Raw genomic sequence first — 12,090 nt, 5'->3', positions numbered from 1 at the left:
CACCCAAGTATAATAGAGAAAGGGGAGGTAGGGTAGTGGCCCTTTTTGGACACAAGTTTTAAAATAGCGGAAAACTTTGAAATTTTGGTTTAAACATTTTCAGATATTCAAATAGCTGATAACTATAGCCTTTTTCATTTCTTAAATTTGCAAGGTTTGGACTTACGACATGATCAAATACAAACGTATGGCTAAATTGTGTGAAAAAGGCTGAGTTTCTTAACATCAAAAGTATGAGCAATTCTGTGACCCAAGATGAATTTTCTACCTTTCAAACTTTGAAAATCAGCTTGGGTCAAAGACTAATTTATGTTAGATAAAAGGTAATTATTCACGAAAATGTCTAAAATCAGCGTTTTGTGTTAGCGTCATAAGTCCCAAATAGACAATAGTTGAAATGATCAAAGTATCATTCTATGAATACTTATGATAACGTTCACAACAATTTCAGCGACTATGCTTGTCGTTAGAGACGTCTTTCGGGATCGGGTGGTCAGGCTTGCTGACTTGGTTGATGCATGTCATCGTATCCCAATTGCGTTGATCGATGCTGATGATGTCAATCATTGGGTTGTCATATCCCGACTCGATATATTTACTACGAAAGCCCATTAGGACCATATTGGTATTTTGTTTTTTCTCTTTTAAAAGTCCCGGCGTTTAACAGCAAACAAAGAAACATAGCAGTTTTTTGCCCAAATCCCTTTTGAAAATCCTGTGGGCAAAAAAGGCCCTTATCCTGCCTCGCCCTTTGCTTGGTATTGGAAGACAGAGATTTCACAATCTGTATGTGCAAAATAAATTCACACGTATGTTTAAACTGGCCAACTTTGATTATTTACAGGATGGGTGCAATATCGCTGCTTGGGATATAAAACAACCCTCAAGTTGTATTTTCGCGCTTCGTATGAAGAGAGTTAGGCACTCGTGGTGCTTGGCACGCCGACTTTGAGGTACAGCCTTTACCGCAGACGACACGGAAAGTCACTCATGATCAAACTATTTGGATTAAACTTGTGTGTTGTTTATTTACAGCACTGAAATGTAACCTTTACACGACAGACATTATTTACCTGCTTCACTGTATCAATAAAGTATGTGTCTATTTTTGTCCAAGGTTGTCTGGTATTAAAGCCTGCTCGATGTTGATTCAAGCTGACTTTCTTCCATGCAACGTTTTACCGCCATAACGACATTGAACAAATTATGTTATTAAGCCCTTGCAGTCCGTGTAAAGAAAGGCAATTGAATGTGTTTCTTATAGACAACTCTTGATTTAAAACTGTTGCTATGAAATGCCAACTTAAACCGATGCCGTCGTCGTCCTCAATGTGCACGAATTTGAACACCCGTGCACGTGCAATGGGTGACAGCCCGTGCGATGAGTGACAGCCCGTGCAAAACGTGCACGTCGATTGGCATGAGAACGTAGAAATATTTGAATAACTTATTCCGGAGTTAAATAATTCGTTCAACTCTATTCATTGTGGGTCATTCATACGCTAAGCATATTATGATTGGGTTCGATTCCTCAAATGTTTAGGCTATGAGGTCACAATAAATTGATTATTTGCTGTCGGATTTGAGGGCGGGAGTTTCGTGAATAGATTGCTGATTGCCAATGTGGGAACGATATTTCATCTTCCAATTCGTAATGGTAATTGTTGTGATGTAAATGGCTTTCGTCTTGTTCATAACGCACAGGCTGCATGTTTTGTACAAGGCCAATGAGGATTGTGATTATTACTCGACAGCAATTAATTAACCTCTCAAGGGTTTATTTACACCTCCCCAAACAGCTGAGAGAGAATGAGAGTCGGAAAGCATCGGGTTAGTCCTGAAGCCCTGAGGGTGTTCCGATCGTTGAGAAGATATGCGTTGAAAATATCGATATCGAAACACAGAAAATTCATTAGTTTAATTAGTTTCAGTCGTAAATATAGGAAAAGGTTTTTTTCATAGTTTAGGAAAAAAATATGCCTTTACATGGTACACTAGGCAACGTTGTAGAAAAATACAAAGCGGGTTAAACCCGCGAAGATCCGGAGTAGAATAGGTCTTCAGCAACCCATGCTTGCCGTAAAATCGACTATGCTTGTCGTAAGAGACGACCAACGGGATCCGGTTGTCAGGCTCGCTGACTTGGTTGATGCATGTCATCGATCCCAATTGCGTGGATCGATGCTCATGATATCAATCACTTGATTGTCTGGTCCAGACTCGATTATTTACAGACCACCGTCATATAGATGGAATATTGCTGAGTGTGGCGTAAAACAACCAACCAACAAAGGGGTTTAAAATGTTCCAGCGTCTTTGAAAACATGAATTCTGGGTAAATAGGCACGTGACAAGGTCATATTACCCAAGGTCATTTGTTGATTGGTTGAGTCTGTAGTCGTAATTTCACCATTTTAAATACATAAAAATCAACATAAAGTGAAGAAATGAATATTATTAATATGACGGCGATGTGTAAAATTAATATACAATTCTGGGCAAGCGGGCCGTTGATTGAGGCCATGCGTAGTGACCCACGCTGTTGGGGTATGTTAAGACGCGCAGTCAGCCAGGTCTCTGAGTATATCCTATCGCTAGTTTAATCCGCGCTTGCCTCAAGGCGAGGTAATGGGGAACCTATTCAGTGTCAGAATATTCCCATAGAACCATCGAGTAGCCATAGTACGAATTTTTTGTCTCTCCAATATTAAATCATGTCTCTGTTATTAGATCAGACCCGACCGCGTCATATCAAAAGACATTAAAAAATGGTACTTGTTGTTTCCCTGTCTGGCGATCGGCATTAAGGGGCTAAAACAAAGACTGGTCGGCTCGGAGTCAGTATACTGTGTCTGAGTGGGGTATTCATGTTAAACTGCGGCATGGTATCTCAGTGAGCTGGCACTATAAATCGGCGTCAGTCAGGACTAGTACAAGCAGCCACACACACACACACACACACACACACACACGTGCATGCACGTCGCTATATATGTGACGTTAAACCCAAATTCACCTGACATGTTATTAGATCATGTCTCTCTGTTATTGGATCACGCATCTCTGTTATTGACTCATGTCTCTCTGTTATTGAACAATGTATCTCTGTTATTGAATCACGTCTCTGTGTTATTGAATCATGTCTCTCTGTTATTGGATCACGCATCTCTGTTATTTAATCAATTCTTTGTCACTGAATCACGCCTCTCTGTTATTGAATCACGCCTCTCTGTTATTGACTCATGTCTCTCTGTTATTGAACAATGTCTCTCTGTTATTGAATCACGTCTCTCTGTCATTGAATCATGTCTCTCGGTTATTGAATCACGCATCTCTGTTATTTAATCAATTCTTTGTTACTGAATCACTTCTCTGTTATTGAATCACGCATCTCTGTTAATGACTCACGTCTCTCTGTTATTGAACAATGTCTCTCTGTTATTGAACAATGTCTCTCTGTTATTGAATCACGTCTCTCTGTTATTGAATCAATTCTTTGTTACTGAATCACTTCTCTGTTATTGAATCACGCCTCTCTGTGATTGAACATGTCTCTCTGTTATTTAATCCCACCTCTCTGTTATTGTGTCATGTCTCTCTGTTATTTAATCCCACCTCTCTGTTATTGAATCATGTCTCTCTGTTATTGAATCCCACCTCTCTGTTATTGAATCCTGTCTCTCTGGTATTGAATCCCGCCTCTGTTATAGAATCATGTCTCTGTTATTGAATCATATCTCTCTGTTATTGAATCACGCCTCTCTGTTATTGAAACATGTCTCTCTGTTATTGAATCACGCCCATTTAATTGAGTCATGTCTCGTCTTATTGTACCCGTGAAGTACCTGGTTAGAATTGGTCTTAAGCAACCCGTGTTTGTCGTAAGAGGCGACTAGCGGGATCGGGTGGTCGGACTCGCTGACCTGGTTGATGCATTTCATCGTATCCCAATTGCGTGGATCGATGCTCATGATATCAACCTCTAGATTGTCTGGCCCAGACTCGATTATTTACAGACCATCGTCATATAGCGGAATATTGGTGAGTGTGGCGTTCAACAACAACACATACACAAAATCTCTGTTATAGAATCACTCCTCTCATTTGTTTAATTATGTCTCTCTGACATTGAATCATGTCTCTCTGCTATTTAATCATAGTGAATCATTGAATCACGCCTATCTCTTCTTTTTATCATATCTCTGTTATTGAATGCCTCTGATATTTGATAATGTCACTCTGGTATTGCATCACACCTCTCTTGGTCTTAATTACGCCACTCGTTTATCGAAACGTACATTGTATATGTCCGCTGTGTAATCACGCCTCTTTGAATCATACCTCTTATGATATACTGAGCCATGCTCTCTCTCTCTCTCTCTCTCTCTCTCTCTCTCTCTCTCTCTCTCATTGAACCCTACCCTTCCTGTTATTATTGAATCATGTCTCCTATATTCAACACTGTCTCTGACATCTCGCTGACATGTATATATATATTTTCAGATAGTTCCCTCAATACCGAATATTGAATCACGTCTCCCTTACATTGGATAACGTCGTCATGACATTGAATCGTGTTTCTCTTGTATTCAGTTTCCCGGCTACTGAATAGTCTGTCTGGTATTGAATCACGTCTCTCTGGTATCGATTATATTCTCCCCACCCCCTTCCCGTACTGACTGTATACTATTTCGCGCACTGCCTCTCATTCATATAAGCCAATCAATCTTGAAAAAAACTGAATGCATAATGCACAAACATGACCTTGTCAGTAAATATGATACCACAGTTACTCTCAAAACTGTAGCGACCAAGTATCGGCGTATCTTGCATGGACTATGCGCATCCTCTCAGCGTGTCTCAGGTGACATATTTAACGCTGCTTGAACACAGCATGCATATTTATGATATAGTAAATGTAAGACCTACGTGTCGTAAATACATAAAATACCGAATATACACCTCCTCAACCCACAGTCAACATCTTACAACTGGGGGTCACGCCTCCTGACGAACGATTGCCGGTCACGTGGCACAATTATGGCAAGATGACAAGCCGGTTTTGAGGTCAGGGAAACAATAGGGGCATCGTTTGCCCGAGGACACGCCACTGTAGGCGGGCCAACTCGCCCGTCTCTATCTGCGAGAGGAAGGTTCGGGGTAAGGTAGAGGGTGGGGGTGGTGTTAGGGGGTCAGATGGTGGAAGCTGACCCATATCTCGCAGCGTTTGTACGCAGGCTAATGTGTTTGTTATCCTGACTCAGGGCGCAATAGATTTACAGTGTGGCCCTAACTATGTGTGGTAAAACATCTACCCGGGTTGATGATGACTGACGATAGTGCCGTGTGAGTCAGGCTTCTACTTTCTTATTCACATTCAGGGCTGCGATAGTTGCTACCGTGGAAGTGGTCAGGGATTATGAGACGTGTTTTGATCTCACACTATCACTTTAAGGATTTGTGTCACCTGGACAGATTCTCATATGTATGTTCACCGATATAAGTCGATGTGAGATAAGCTTTGGTCACTTTGACAATTTCCGGCTGCCATCTTTCATATATACTGACCGCGTTGGAACAATGCTCCCTGCAGATATAAATAGTTGTGGGAATTTGCATGACCCATGTAAACAAGTAATTGGTGTATTAATACTGCGAATAAATGTGTGTATAAGATCTGATGATCTCAAGCCTTCACAGATTCATACCATCATCTAAGGCCAAAATGCGGACAGAATATAACACTGGTTAAGACATGCACAGTGTGTCGCCACAAAGTCAAATTCAGAGTTATAACTGTATACTCCTGACGCTCCCATGGCAACCGAAGTAGCACAACTAAGCGAACACGTGACAGGCAATGAACGCAGCGCAGTTAACATATCGTTGTGCAAGTTGCACCTTCTTCCAACATCTCGTACGGCGATCGCTCACTATAGGCACGCTCACGTGATCACACAAGGATCACTATCATTATAAACATATATGGTATACATGGGTTTGTTTGTTGTTGGCTGGCCCAGACAATCCAGTGATTGACATCATGAACATCGATCCACGCAATTGGGATACGATGACGTGCATCAATCAACCAAGTCAGCGAGGCTGACCACCTGATCCCGTTAGTCGCCTCTTACGATAGCTTATAGTCGCCTTTTACAGCAAGCATGAGTTTGAAGAAGACGTATTCTGACCCGGATCTTCACGGGTGTATGGGATATGTGATTTGATGACAGCTAGACGTCCATTTATTAACGCACAACATTTGTACAATGTTGAACACAATGTACAAGTTCGGACAATCAGATTCGTCTCCGCGCAACATACTGTTCTCGCATACTTATATACACACGTATTTAAAGGTAATCATTGATCGCACACTGAAAGCGCTGCTTTTTCCACAAATGACGCTTATATTATCGTGTTATTTCTACACAAAACTATACTAAACAAAACAAGTAAGGGGTCATGAATACTTTGGGGATATATTTATGAATTATGTGCTCAGTCTTTCAATCCCCCAAAATATCGCCTAAAATATTCATGGTCCCTAACTTTTTTGTTAAGTCTAGTTATAACACTGGTGTGTCATCTGCAGAAAGGGAAAACTTCAAACTCGAGTCAGATTTCATTAATTTCCCTCGCTTTGTCTGGGGAATACAAAAATGGCACACTCGTTTCGTAAACATGTATTCTCTACATATTTCCGTGTAAGTCGTTGGTAGAAGAACTTAAAGCACCACACTTAATATATCATCCAAAACTGGCTCCTACGGGAGATATCGCTTGGATGAGATCAAGCGATATCTACACTGTAGATATCGCTGCAATGAAATTACATCACAATGCTTTGCAAACCATTGTGACGTCACTGGTTACCATGACGTCACAATCAAATGACATCACTTATGGCTCTGCTACTGAAGCTGTTTGCAGTACTTTTTACACTGAAGACACTGCTAATTACTGTCTACAAATTGAAAAAGTTGAAAGAATGATGTTGGATGATAAATAAAATCTCACCCGAGCGTCTTTGATATCAAATATATCAACACTCGTCGATAAAAGTGGCAAAAATCCTCGGCAAGCCTCGGAATTTTTCCACTTTTATCAACTCGTGTTGATATATTTGATATCAAAAGACACTCGGGTGAGATTCTCTATATATACAACAGCCCAATCAGAACGAGAGCTCCTCACAGCGTCACGCCTATTACGTCACAATGATACTTAATGTCAAGTCTGACGACGTGTTTGATTGATGGTGATATGTAAATCCGCACATGGCCCGTCGCTAACAATAGTGATTCACAGTGCTCTAAGCCAGGCCGAGCACAATTTAACCCCCTTGTTTAACCTTGAGGCAGACTTGACACAGGAACTCTACATAACTCATTGTTAGAAGCTAACAGACAAATACACTGTCACCGCAGGGGGTACCCGTAGGTATGTAACGGTTACGTCAACACTTAGGCTGAGTGGAACTGACGGATTGTCGTCCATAACTAGATGCAGTATCGGGGGCAGTTTTATTGCTAAAGATGAAACAATGACTTTCTTAACCAGTTCCTTAAACCGATGGCACTCTTCAGTTATTGAGGTTGATATTTTTGAAACTGCACAAAAAAACAAACGGGTGCGCATTTATGAATGCACATGTGTGTGTTGGCTGTATGGCAAACTGTGGTGATGATTAATCACCAGTGACGTAAGATATACACTGGCGTTTAGGAACAAGCACTTCAACATGTCTCTGCTAAACGTTTGTTTTTAGAGTGTGATCTTATATCATTGTTTAGTTTATATCCTCATGTCGAATTTTTATATCGGTATTATGAAAGCCGTGATTATTTACAGACCGCCGTCATATTGCTGAGTGCGGCGTTAAAAAAAAACCCCAACCAACTTGTTCTTACCCTGTCTGGCGCTCAGTATTAAGGGGCTTATACAAGGACTGGTCGGCTCGGAGTCAGTATACTGTGTCTGAGTGGGGTATTATCGTTAATCTGCGGCATGGTATCTCAGTGGGCTTGCACTATAAAATCTGCATAAGTCCGGATTAGTACAAGCAGCCACACACACACACACACACACACACACACACACACACACGTCGCTATATAAATGCAATGATCTTGAACGCGACGTTCACCTCACCTGTCTAAAACAACAGAAGTGCAGTTATGTAGACGCCATGCACTTAATGCCCAGTGTTAGTGATGAGGGCGAATCGTGGTAAGGGAGACATTTCCTCGTCTTAATTATGTGCGGTTCTCCACATGTAGGTAAGACCATCTGTAACCCCCATGTTGCTGATGAATGGGGTACTGGCAGCAGCTGGAAATTACTTTCTGTAGAGCAAAGTCCAGATTCGCCTATTATAGAGCATTTTACACTCTGAATTTACCGAGCGATCGTTATTCATACAGTTCATACAGTACGTGTGTAACGGGCGTTCGAGATGATGGTCACAGACTTTTCAGGCTGCCTGATGTGTACGGCTCGTACACGTATAGTATACAGACAAATCGGTTTGAGTATGGACCGACGACACGATATAGGAGACGATACAGACATGTTACGATTTGCATCCATTTTAGTTGGTTGGTTTGTTGTTTAACGCCGCATTCAGAAATATTCAAGCTATATTACGGCGGTCTGTAAATAATCGAGTCTGGGCCAGACAATCCAGTGACTGACTGACCTCATGAACATCGATCCACGCAATTGGGATCGATGACATGCATCAACCAAGTCAGCGAGCCTGACCACCCGATCCCGTTAGTCGCCTTTTACGACAAGCATAGTCGCCTTTTACGGCAAGGATGGGTTGCTTAAGACCTAGTCTACCCCGGATCTTCACGGGTTTCATCTATTATAGGCACCAAACAATCGTAAAGCGACCAAATGATAGTGAACGGGTGAGTGAATGTTGTTCATAGACATCGTCCCGTGAAGATCCGGGGTAGAATAGGTCTTCAGCAACCCATGCTTGCCGTAAAAGGCGACTATGCTTGTCGTAAGAGGCGAATAACGGGACCGGGAGGTCAGGCTCGCTGACTTGGTTGATGCATGTCATCGTATCCCAATTGCGTGGATCGATACTCATGATGTCAATCACTGGATTGTCTGGTCCAGACTCGATTATTGACAGACATATAGCTGGAATATTGCTGAGTGCGGCGTTAAACAAACAAACAAACAAACAAACAAAATCATAGACACCGTTGACAATATTCCAGCTGTGCTCAATGACGATGACCATGCCCACTGTCAGCCAAGTCACGGAGTGTGACCATCCAATCCACTCCCCCCCCCCCCCCCCCCCCCCCCCCCCCAAGTGAAGGTTCTTAGATTGTGCTTTGTCATGCCATGGTCAGATATTAGGTCAGCAAAACGACCCTGTCATTGTGTGTAGTTCTGTTATTCCAGCCATCTCGTCGTCATGAAGATAACCGAGTCTGGACAAGACGGACAAGTGATTCATACGTTAAAGACTTTCTGGGATGCGATGACACCTAATCAGGCAAGAGACCTAAAACACCATTTATTCGCTAGTACGAAAACTAATGGGCGCTGTGGTCTATTCTATTACACGAATCCCTACAGTGAAGACCCGTGAATTTTCCGGGATAGAATAGGTCTTCAGCAACCCATGCTTGCCGTAAAAGGCGACTATGCTTGTCGTAAAAGGCGACAAACGGGATCGGGTGGTCAGGTTCGCTGACTTGGTTGATGCATGTCATCGATCCTAGTTGCGTGGATGGATGCTCATGATATCAATCACTGGGTTTTCTAGTCCAGACTCGATTATTGACAGACCGCCGTCATATAGCTGGAATATTGCTGAGTGCGGCGTTAGACATCAAACCAACCAACCAACCAACATCCTACAGTGAAACAACAACAAACACTGCCACTTTCACGCCTAGTATATTCAAAAACAAATTATAGCTTTAAACAAACAATATATTATCAGGGTCCAATCAGTTGAACTCTCTCTTTCCTGTGCTTAAAGGAAGTCATCGGGCGATTCCCAAAGGCTGGAAGACCGAGAGCAACACGTAACATAATACGTCACTTTGAAACTCGTATTCTGCACACGACCAGTTTTATTACAAGGAGTTAGGGCTGTAGGAAAACAGTGAACCTAAACATAGTTCGATAATGTAGGCCTCGTTTGTGGATTAAGACTCGCTTTCAATGAGGCTCGATGGCCAATCAAGGTGATAATTCATGTTTTGTATAGTGAACATGGTAGCGGGTCAAAACTATAGACTATATGTTTAATAATCTCATACCAACTTGGACTGGAGTAGGTCCAATAGTTTTTCAGATATTGTAGTAAACGTCGGTATCTTAAATTAACTTCCAGACTATAACAAAGAGTGACTTTTTTTGACACAGTGAGTGAATGAGTATGATTTTAATCCGAATTTAGCAATATTTCGGATCGTGAAACCAGGAATCGGCTTCACACATTCAACCCATGTCGGGAATGAAACCCGGGCCTTCGGCGTGGCGAGCGAACGCTTTAACAAATAGGCTATCCCACCGCCTCTGCTTGGAAGAACCGATCGAACTTGTGATTACAGGTTCTTCACTGTTCATCTTCGTATTCCGATGATTGATGCTCATGCTATCAATCACTGGTTGTCTGGCCCAGTTTGGATTATTTAAAGGCACCACTGACATACACCTCCAATATGCGGGTGGCACGGGTGGTCCAGTCGTCTAAGGCGCCGCGATTCGCTGTGCAAAGTTGCGTCCCTTGGACACGCCAGAAACCTATGATTGTGGGTTCGAATCCCGGTTCGCCCCGATTATGTTTCTAGGTTTGTCAGAACCATACCCGTGCTCGTGGGTTTCACCGAAGTGGTAAACGTCTGAGACCTGCATCACTTCGGGCTTTCCTCCCACATTTAGCTGACACGCCGCGATATAACTGGAATGCTGTTAAAAGCGGCTTTAAACCCAACTAACTCACTCACTCCAATATGCGTAAAAGCAGCGTAAAACCAACATTCGCTCCTGCACTCACTCTCGTGTATTTGCGAAGAATGTTATTGAAAACACCGAAATAGATGACTCCATACAGTAAACATCCGTGAAACCAAGGAGCTTGCCAGACTTGTAAAACAATACCAGTCGAGCTGAGAACTCACCAGGTAAGGTCAAGGGCATAACTTCTCAATCCAACTGTTCAGCAAAATATATCGACGCCTCTATTGCTAACGGTCACGGACCAGGGGCTGTAAACCAACTGCCTGCGGCAGGCGAAAAAGCACGCCCCGAGGTCACGCTGGTATACATGTCAGATCCCAAGCTCAGGGACATGGCGGAAAGGGAAGATGTCAACGCCAAGACGTCGTACAGGAATTTATTGTTCCAGTATGAGGTTACTTACCTGACATCAAGTCAAGGCGCACCTTCACCGGCGCATTATTAAATCGACTAAAGTGTGCTTTAAGTCCCCTTGTTAGCAACGTGTAGATTTAATATTTAAAGCGCAGGTAAATATTGTCCAATTGAAAATGGTTATGTTACCAATTCAAGAACAATTCCGCAGATCTGTCTGAAGTCTCTCTCAGACCCGAGAAAATAAAAATAAAAATAAGTCTAACTGAAGTCTAGAATGATTTAGCAAGTCTAGACTGGCTCAGCTCTGAAATTAAGGATTGTTCTGGGCTCTATTTGGATTTTATTATTTTTATTTTCTGGGACTACATGTTTGTCTAAACTGTGTGCTATACATCCGTTTTAAGCAATGGGTCATACATTAACGTGCTTCGGTACCTTAACTCGACTCTGACTAACGGGATCGGGTGCTCAGGCTTGCTGACTTGGTTGATTCATGTCATCGTATCCCAATTGCATGGATCGATGTTTATGATGTCAATCACTGAATTGTCTGGTTCAGACTCGATTATTTACAAACCGCCGTCATATAGCTGTAATATTGCTGAGTGCGGCGTTAATCAATAAACAAACCAAATAACTCGACCTCTGGCACAGAGATGTACATATCTTTGGAATGTTATATATTCTCTTGTTATGCACTAACTTCACCTATGTCGATTCATGACGATG

The sequence above is a fragment of the Haliotis rufescens genome, unplaced genomic scaffold (genome assembly GCF_023055435.1).
Source record: "Haliotis rufescens isolate VD_foot unplaced genomic scaffold, xgHalRufe1.0.p SCAF_25, whole genome shotgun sequence".
Taxonomy (NCBI): Eukaryota; Metazoa; Mollusca; class Gastropoda; order Lepetellida; family Haliotidae; genus Haliotis; species Haliotis rufescens.
Note: the sequence above shows the minus strand (reverse complement) of the source record.